We start from the raw sequence: 10,000 nt of genomic DNA on the forward strand, positions 1-10,000 counted from the left end.
TTTTTCTCTTTTTTCCGCTCTCTCATTTTTATTCATTAGTTTCATCTTCTTTCTTTATCCCTTTCTTTCTCATTTCTTCCATTTTCTTTCCTTTCTTTCCTCTCTAACATTGTCTTTCATTTTTCCCTATTTTTCTTTTCCTCTTCCATTCCCTCTAATCCATCAGCCTTTCTTTCACTTCCTTTATTCTTTCCCAAGTCTTATTATTCCTCCTTCATTCTCTCCTTCTCTCTCTTTCCATATCTTCTTTTACCTCTCCCTCCTATTCTTCCTCTCTCTCGTTCTGTCATGTCCATCAGCTTCCTTCCTCTCTCTCTCTCTCTCTCTCTCTCTCTCTCTCTCTCTCTCTCTCTCTCCTCATAAGCGATGCACACTGGCGAGTCTCACTAATGTCCCTCGTAAACACTTCATGTTAATATAAAGCATTTAAGAGCAGTTTTAGGCAACAATTTAGGGACAAGAGAAGAGGGTCAGGGATGGTCGGGTCGCGGCGGATGGTAGCTTAGGGTGGAGTCAGGGTGGTATCTAGGTGTTGTCGGGGTGGAGTCGGGATGTTGTCGGGAGATTGCTGGGTGTTTAATAAAGAAGAGGCAAACAGCTGCAGCGTAAGGTCAAATGAGGTCAGAGAGAGAAAGAGTAAATGGTGTTAGAGAAGCAAAACATGAGGAAAAAGTGATGTTTGTGTTGATTTTCTGAGTGTGAGGACAGGCTGGGTATTTGTGGAAAGGGGAATATAAAGGGATACAAACTAATATTGAGGGAGATAGATATGTAGATAGACAGATAAATATGTAGGTAGAAAGATATACAAGTAGGATACAAAGAAATGCAAAGGGAGATAGATATATATGTACATAGATATTTAGGATAGATAGATACATATGTAGATAGATAAGTAGAAGATGTAGATAGACAGAGAAATAGATAAATGAATAGATAAGATTTATTGACCATACTTTATCACCCTCAAAATGGAGCTCACAACCTCACACCTCACCACAACACACACAAACACACACACACACACACACACCTGACTTTTCCTTCCTCACCACATTCCTTTTCCCTCCGTCACACTTCCTTACACACCAACCCGTCACAGCCTCACCTCCCTCACTGCTCCCTCCATCCAAATGCTAAACAACCACAGTAACATTATACCAACCTTTACCACTGACTTTTCTTTTTTTCAAACCTTTCCTCTGTTTACTTTCATACTCACCTCACTTCCCTCGTAAAAGCCAGCGAGCCAGCCAGTAAGCCTCATAACCTCCCATACAAGTGCCACATAACTCCCCTATCAATTGTATTATGCACCTTTTACTACTTCATAAATTCATTCACACACCAGCCCAGGATCTCCCATAAAGAAGGTTGAGTGAGACAAGTTATCGCACTCTCAAACGTCTCCGCGTCCCATCTCGCCTATATTCAATGGCCTGTAGTGGAAGTTATCAAAAGTTTTCCAGGTTGTTTTTTTTTTTCATAGGTTTTGGCGATAGTCTGGTGAGAATTGTGTAGTGTCACTTCTCAACCATTTCAATATCTTATCTTATTTACATTGAACGGGCTCTAGTGGAAGTTATTTAGGTTTTCAAGGTTATTTTTTAAAGTTCTAGTGATCGCTGGAAAAAGGAAGGCACTTATACGAAGCTAAATATTTGCATGTGTGGCCTTTGAAAACAGATCCCGAAACATACAACCTTATTTGCTATCGAGGCTTGGTTCTTGTTTCTGGTGATCGCTATGCAAGAATTCTGTACCACCAATGGAAAGAAAAACACTTGTACGAAGCTAAGTAATATGTGGGGATTTTGAAAACAGATCCTTATATATACAACCTTAATTGTTACCGAGGCTGGATTCATTGTGCCGGGGATAGCTGGGCAAGGATTCTGCTCAGCCAATGGAAAGAAAAGCACTTATACGAGCCTAAACAATCATCTGTGTGGCCTTTAATTCCTTCAGCACTGGGACGCATTTTTACCTTAACTTTTGGGTATGGTTAAACGATTTTATTTACATTTAGAAGGGTCTGTGGTGGTCAGAAGTTCAATGGCCAGAGTATTTACTGTTTTATTCCCAATGTAAGTTTCTAAAGTTGTATAAAACCACCAAATAAAAACCAAAATGAATAGGAAAACGTGTCTAGGTACTAAAGGGGTTAAAAGCATATCCTTATATATACAAACTTCCTTGTTACCGAGGGCGGGGATAGTTCGGTAAGAAATCTGCACAGTGAAAGAGAAAAAATACAAAAAGTGTCTAAGTAATCATCAGCACTAGTGAATGGGTCAGGCACATCATGGCGCTCTTAGCATGTATACCGTAACTTAACGAGTCACTCCGGCCTCCACACACCCACGCCCCGCACCAGCCCACATTTCTATCCCCACTAAGGCTCTCTGGAACACTTTCTTATCTCCTTTTCTGAGAACTATTTCACTTTTCACCAACTCTTTTCATTTCCCATCCATCCCTCAAGTCCTAATCTGCGTAAGTGGCTTGCCATTGCCTAACTCATTCCTCCTATTCAATAACTTTAAAATGTTCACTACCCTACCACATTTTTCCCTCTTTTCCGCGGCTTCTTCACCTTCCTCCCCTACATCTCTGCCTTAAAAACATCTCACACTTACGTAATAACCACTCAACACTTCCCTGGATACCTTCTTACTTCTCCTTAAGAGTTTTTTTGACACTCTTTCCTTCCCACTCTCTCAACACCTGTCTCATTTTTTATTTTATTTTAGCCCCACGTAACCTTCTTCTGCATCTTTCACTTAAAACACTCTTACTCCCCCCGAGCTTCTCTTCACTCACAGCATATTTTGTATGTTCCCTCTCTCTTTTTTTTTCCTTCCTTTCCTGAGCCGCTGTTTCACTTCTAAGTCTCAGCGTTCAGTGGTCTTTCTTTTGCCTCTCCTCTCGCCACTATTCTTGCCTCGCCACACACGCCCTTCGCAATGTTATGTATGGCTTGTCATCCTCCACGTCTTGTCTTCACTTCGCCTCTGTGGCTATTCTGGTTCATTCACTCGTGTGGTATCTCTTTACTATTATTTTTGTTACTGTTGGGGGTTGTTGTTGTTGTTGTTGTTGTTTCTGTTGTTGTTGTTAGCGAAAGTTGTCGTCTAAATGATGTTGGTAGTTAGGTTATAGTAGTAGCGGTAGTAGTTGTAGTAGTAGTAGTAGAAGTAGAAGTAGAAGTAGAAGTAGAAGTAGTAGTAGTAGTAGTGGTAGTACTAGCGGTAGTAGTAGTAGTAGTAGTAGTAGTAGTAGTAGTAGTAGTAGTAGTAGTAGCAATAGTAATAATAGTAGTAGTAGTAGTAGCAGAACAACATCGATCACCACCACCACCACCACCACCATCACCACCACCACCACCACCTACAAAAGATTCAGGAAGGAACGACACACGATCACATGCAGAATAACAAAACCAAACCAGAGCTGCAAAACAAACAAAAATCAGCAAACAGGGGAAGAAATATGACGAGGGCAAACACACACACACACACACACACACACACACACACACACACACACACACACACACACACACACACACACATAAGACTCTACGTTAATGAAACCATGTTATTTCGCAAAACCAAGGTGAAAAAATAAAAAGTAAAAAAGCCATCAAAGCATATTAGTATATTTGCATCTCTCTCTCTCTCTCTCTCTCTCTCTCTCTCTCTCTCTCTCTCTCTCTCTCTCTCTCTCTCTCTCTCTCTCTCTCAAAAAGTAAAAAAATGAATAAAAAATAGAATAAAATGAATAAATAAATAAATAAATAAAATAATAATGATAATAATACAAATAATAATAAAATAGTTTCCCTGTTTTCATTTCCTGTAACTTTCACGTCCTAGATTTCTGAATTGTCAACAACCATCACTATTTCCTTTTAACGTCCTTCCTTCACATTTATCCTCATTTCTTTTCCTTCACCATTTTCTTTTTCCTATTTTCCTTTTTCTTGAGATCGAGAAATTGTGTGATTAATCTTCCTTTTTATTTAACTTTTATTGCCTTTCTACTCTACACCAACAACCATAGGACTTTTCTTTACTTATTTTCCTTCACCATTTTCTTTTCACTATTTTCCCTTTTATTGAGATCGAGAAAATATATGAATAGTCTTCCTTTCATTCAACTTTGCTTCACTGACTTTCTATTCTACAGCAACAACCACAAGACTTTTCGTATATTTTTTTCCTTCATCATTTTCTTCTACTATTTTCCCTATTTTTGAGATCGAGAAAATATATGAATAGTCTTCCTTTCATCTAACTTTCCTACACTGGCTTTCAATTCTACATCAATAACCACAGGACTATTTTTCACGCTTCCAATACCCTTCAGCACACAGTTCCTCTCTAAACACTCCCATTCAACAGCATTTCCACTCACAACACCTAAAACAAACACAATCTCCATTTCCAATACACCAAACACACACTGGCAACCGTAGCACTCTTCCCCTACACGCGACACCCTAAGAGAGACGATCAGTGGTTTCTTGTATTCCTCTCACCTCGTACTTAAGCCTCACTGACTTCCCGCCACTGATCCACCCACGCGTCCAAATCCCAGTAAACCACGTTGCTCAAACACTCGTATCGTTAACCCCTTCATTATTGGGTCACATTTTTGCCTTGAGTTTTATGTACGATTAGGCCATTTTATTGATATCAGCTAGGGTCTATGGAGGTGAGAAGATTAATAGCCACAGTCTTCACTATTCTAATCCCCCACATGAGTTTTTAAGCCCCACATTTTTACCTTGAGATTTGTGTACGATTAGACTATTTTATTGACATTAGTATGGGTCTATGGGGGTTAGAAGATAAATAGCCAGTCTTCAGTATTCTAATCTCCCCATATGCGTTTCTGAACCTGTACAAAATCACCAAGTAGAAAACTAAATGAATATGAAAACATGCCCTTGTACTCTGTCTTTCTTTCATAAAAACTATTTTCACATGATAAAAAAGATGGTTACTCATGTTGTCAATATGTTTTAGCACATTAATAGTGCAGAATCTATCAAACCATTACTGAAATCATGAAAACTTTCTCTAAGACTTATGTAATTTCTACTATATATGTAAAAAAAAAAAAATAGCTAGGAGAAGATGCAACGTTACCAGATTACTTCATGCTGTATTTCTAAACCTTTCGTCATCCTTCTTATGCTTGAGATGCTGTAAGCTAAGTTTTCCAGCGTTTCAAAGGGTGTTTTTATTCTTCTACTGATAGTTTAACAAAGATTCTATCCAGTCAATAAGAAAAACACCCAAGAGAACGCAAGTAATGACTTCCGTAGCCCTTCAAAGTAGTTCTCAGTAAGGATGGTTAAGAGTACGAGTGTGAGCGCCTACCATCTATCTCATACACGCCTTTGAACGTCTCTCTTTGAATGTTTAGGCCCCTTTCTATACAGCCCAATGTTTCCTTAACGCCTGCACACCGCCACTCCGACCCTCTTCTCTTCCTTGGTCCTTCCCCCTTCAACTTTATTCCTTCCTCCTCAGAACTATAAACTCTTTTGATCGTTCCCTCCTTCGTCATTCTTTTCACGTATCCAAACCTTCTCACCAGCTCACCCCAAAGTTCTTTTTTTCTTTTTTCTCCCTTTTTTCTGTCTTTTTCATCTTTTTCTAAACTACAACCTACTTTTTTTTTTTGTGTGTGTGTGTGTGTGTGTGTGTGTGTGTGTGTGTGTGTGTGTGTGAGTGTGTAGCTTTGTCACATGTCTCTGAAAACAACACGGTAGGTACATAGACTAGTGATATTATAATGAAAATTTGGCGTTATTTATTGTTTATACGAAGTTATGAGTGCAACTAGAAGTGAAAAGAAAATGGGAAAGTCAAGAAATACCAAACTAGAGAAAACAATGAAACAAAAATATTTTAGGAAGAAAGTAAAAAAAGACAACGAGAGAAAAAGAGAAGGAAGTAAAGTATAGACTAAAGAAAACGAGACAAACTGAAGGATAGCAAAAACAAATGAGATAATGAAAGAAGGAAATAATAACATTAGCACTTAAGTCGCAAAAGATAGGAAGGAGAGACGAAAGCAGGAAGAAAAACAAAAAAATAATAATCTTTACGTGTTGAGAGGAGGAATGATGAGAAAGGAAGAGAAAGATAATGGATAAAGATAAAAGGATAAGCACTTAGAGAGAGAGAGAGAGAGAGAGAGAGAGAGAGAGAGAGAGAGAGAGAGAGAGAGAGAGAGAGAGAGAGAGAGAGAGAGAGAGAGAGAGAGAGAGAGAGAGAGAGAGAGAGAGAGAGACCATAAAGCAAGACATGAAAAGAGAAACAAGAAAAAAAACATCTCAGCTTTCCTATTTTCATTTTTCCCCTCTTTCTTTTTCCCTCCAAGCAAAGAACACAAGCATTACAACCCCACCAATGGCATTTTTTTCCTCACTGTTTCCTTTTTCTCTCCCTCTCTTCCTCCTCCTACTATTTTTTTTTCTCCCCTCACTCCACATCCTCCTCCCTCCTTCCTCTCCTACACTTAAAAATCTTCCCTCTAGTCTCGCCTTCCCTCCAACCCAACACGGATTTAATGAAGTTCCCTTGGCGACGAGGGTTTGCATAGTGGAGAGACCAGGTATTGTGGAGGTGCGTGGAGCAAGTGTACCTTCCCTCTCCACTCTCCTACTTCTCTCCACCTTCCCTCCTTTCCTCTCTTTCACCTGTTCCTTTCTTCTCCCTCTCTTCATCTATGCTTCTCTCTCTCTCTCTCTCTCTCTCTCTCTCTCTCTCTCCTGTTCAGTCTCTTACTTTTCTCTACGTTTGATTCTTTTTTTTTCTCTCTTTGATTCTTTTCTTCTTTTTCTCTTCCTTCTTCTCCTTCTTCTCCTCCATCTTTCTTCTTTACTTCTTCTTTTTTCTTCTTCTTCTTCTTCTTCTTCTTCTTCTTCTTCTTCTTCTTCTTCTTCTTCTTTTTTCCTTCTCCTCTTCCACCTCCACCTCCTAGACCTTCTTCTCCTCCTCCTCCTCCTCCTCCTCCTCCTCCTCCTCCTCCTCCTCCTCCTCCTCCTCCTCCTCCTCCTCTTCTTCCTCCTCCTCCTCCTCCTCCTACTCCTCCTCCTCCTCCTCCTACTACTTTATCAATATTCTTCTTTCTCTTATTTCTTGTTCACCTTTCAAGTATCTTTTCCTTTATTTTCCGGGTCCTCTCTCTCTCTCTCTCTCTCTCTCTCTCTCTCTCTCTCTCTCTCTCTGTATTGTCTTCTCACATCACGTTTGTCTCTCTCAAGGTTTACCTCGTCTTTCCTTTTTTTCCATTTTTCCTTGCTGACTTCCTTATGCCCTTGTTCGAGAGAGAGAGAGAGAGAGAGAGAGAGAGAGAGAGAGAGAGAGAGAGAGAGAGAGAGAGAGAGAGAGAGAGAGAGAGAGAGAGAGAGAGAGAGAGAGAGAGAGAGAGAGAGACAGAGAGAGAGAGAGAAGAAACATTTGAAACATTTATTTATAGCAATTAGCTATATAAACATACAAATATGTATTTGCTTTCATGTAAAAATATATACCGTAGGTACATATATAGCTAAAGCTAGCCTATATAAAGCATAGCTTTTAGGCAGAGAGAGAGAGAGAGAGAGAGAGAGAGAGAGAGAGAGAGAGAGAGAGAGAGAGAGAGAGAGAGAGAGAGAGTTATCTTCCATTTCTAACAAGCTTCGGTCAGTTATATTTGTTTGTCTATACCTGAGAGAGAGAGAGAGAGAGAGAGAGAGAGAGAGAGAGAGAGAGAGAGAGAGGACAGTGTGTGTGTGTGTGTGTGTGTGTGTGTGTGTGTGTGTGTGTGTGTGTGTGTCACCCAGCCAGTCTTCCCCATTACGGAGCGAGCTCAGAGCTCATAAACCGATCTTCGGGTAAGACTCAGACCATAACACACTTCACACACCGGGAAAGCGAGGCCACAACCCCTCGAGTCACATCCCGTACCTATTTACTGCTAGGTGAACAGGGGCCACACATTAACAGGCTTGCCCATTTGCCTCGCCGCGCCAGGACTCGAACCCGGGCTTCTCGATTGTGAGTCAAGCGTGCTGTGTGTGTGTGTGTGTGTGTGTAATTCACTGTTTGATCTGCTGCAGTCTCTGACGAGACAGCCAGACGTTACCCTACGGAACGAGGTCAGAGCTCATTATTTCCGATCTTGGGATAGGTCTGAGACCAGGCACACACCACACACCGGGACAACAAGGTCACAACTCCTCGATTTACATCCCGTACCTACTCACTGCTAGGTGAACAGGGGCTACACGTGAAAGGAGACACACCCAAATATCTCCACCCGGCCGGGGAATCGAACCCTGGTCATCTGGCTTCTGAAGCCAGCGCTCTAACCACTGAGCTACCGGGCCGTGTGTGTGTGTGTGTGTGTGTGTGTGTGTGTGTGTGTGTGTGTGTGTGTGTGTGTGTGTGTGTGTCAATCAGGTAGGTAATTGGTTCAGGAAGCGATATGGAATACTAAATTATATTGAAACTATGTGCCTACACAAAGTTGAAACTCTATCCCTACCCCACCCCCCCTTTCCCCTCACCCTGCACCCTCTTCCTGTCCCTCACGGTCCCCTCTCCCTGTCCCCTCCCTGTACCTTCTTCCTTGTGTCATTTCCCTGTCCTCTCCCCCTGTTCCCTCTCCCTGTCTCCTCTCCCTTCCTACTCTCCCCTAGTCCCTTCTCCCCATTTTCCTTCCCTTTCCCATCTCAATTACCCCTCTGTCCTCTCCCCTTGTCCACTTTCTCCCTGTCCCATCCCTCTGTCCCCTCTCAGACTTGTCCTCTCTTTTTCCCCTCTCCTTGTCCCTTCTCCCTATTCCCTTTCCCTGCCCCCTCTCCTTGTCCCTTCTCCCTGTTCCCTCTCCCCTTTTCCCCTCTCCTTGCCGTCTCCCCCAGTCCCTCATCTCCGCCTCACAGTTCAGCACATCCTCACTAATACACGCCCAATGAACCTCGCCCGTCTCTCTCTCTCTCTCTCTCTCTCTGGAAAGTGGAAATATTAACTGGTGAATGGTCTGTTTGGACGTGTTTCCCCGCTCACCACCACCACCACCACCACCACTACCACCACCACCAACAACAACAACAGCAGGACACGAACGTTTTTTGTGGGGCTCATTCATTGGTAAAAGTGTTTTTTCACAATCTTTTTTTAACCCATTTGATTATTCCGTAAATGTGAGTTATGTGTTCTTTTCTTTATGTTATTTAACCCTTTCACTGCGATACGAGACAATTACCAGTGCCAGAAGTAATGCATGAAATTTTTATAAGTATCGATAAAAAAAAAAAAAAAGGGATTAGAAAGAAGAGATTTTATAATTTCTACCAAGTTTAAACATTGGAGGTGGCAGTAGAAACATTAGAGGCGGAAGGCCATAGAAACACTGGACACCAAGGAAGACCCAATTCAATTTTGCTTTCCTTTTTCTCTACATCCAAGTAAACATATTTTTAAAGGCCACTGAAGACAAGATAATTTTTTTTTTCCATTTTATATGCATATGTGTCCAAGTAAACATATTTTTAAGGACACAAAAGAAAAGGTATATCAATATTTCTTTCCCTTTTTTCTAAGTTTAAGTAAACATATTTTTTAATTACACAAAAGAAAAGGTAACTCAATATTTCTTTCCCTTTTTTTTCTAAGTCTAAGTAAACATAGTTTTTTTATTACACCAAAGAAAGGATTATTCAATTTTTCTTTCCTTTTTTCTACTTATGTGTGTACAAATATAGTTCCTTTTTAACATGAAACTTTAAGCAGGAGTGAGTTACAACAAAACGATAAAAAAAAAATGAAGGTTACGAGGAGGATGAGGCATTAGCAGCGATGATGAGGGAACTCTCACAAAAATCACCCATCACCATCACCACTACCACCACCATCACTCTCACCATCAGAATAATATACTCATCATCACATCTCATCACTCACCATCACCATCATCACCATTACCATCACCACCA

General features: G+C 40.9%; 1 protein-coding gene and 1 non-coding gene across 25 annotated transcripts in view; both read right to left on the reverse strand.

The window, feature by feature from the left end:
- The window catches only part of LOC123514644 (leucine-rich repeats and immunoglobulin-like domains protein 1), a 486,618-nt gene that overhangs the window by 103,592 nt on the left and 373,026 nt on the right, over positions 1-10,000 (reverse strand). The window lies entirely within an intron of this gene.
- Positions 8,319-8,392, reverse strand: Trnal-cag. Its single transcript has one exon. It is a non-coding gene; the product is annotated as a tRNA-Leu (tRNA).

This window comes from Portunus trituberculatus, chromosome 38 (assembly GCF_017591435.1).
Source record: "Portunus trituberculatus isolate SZX2019 chromosome 38, ASM1759143v1, whole genome shotgun sequence".
NCBI classification, from domain to species: domain Eukaryota; kingdom Metazoa; phylum Arthropoda; class Malacostraca; order Decapoda; family Portunidae; genus Portunus; species Portunus trituberculatus.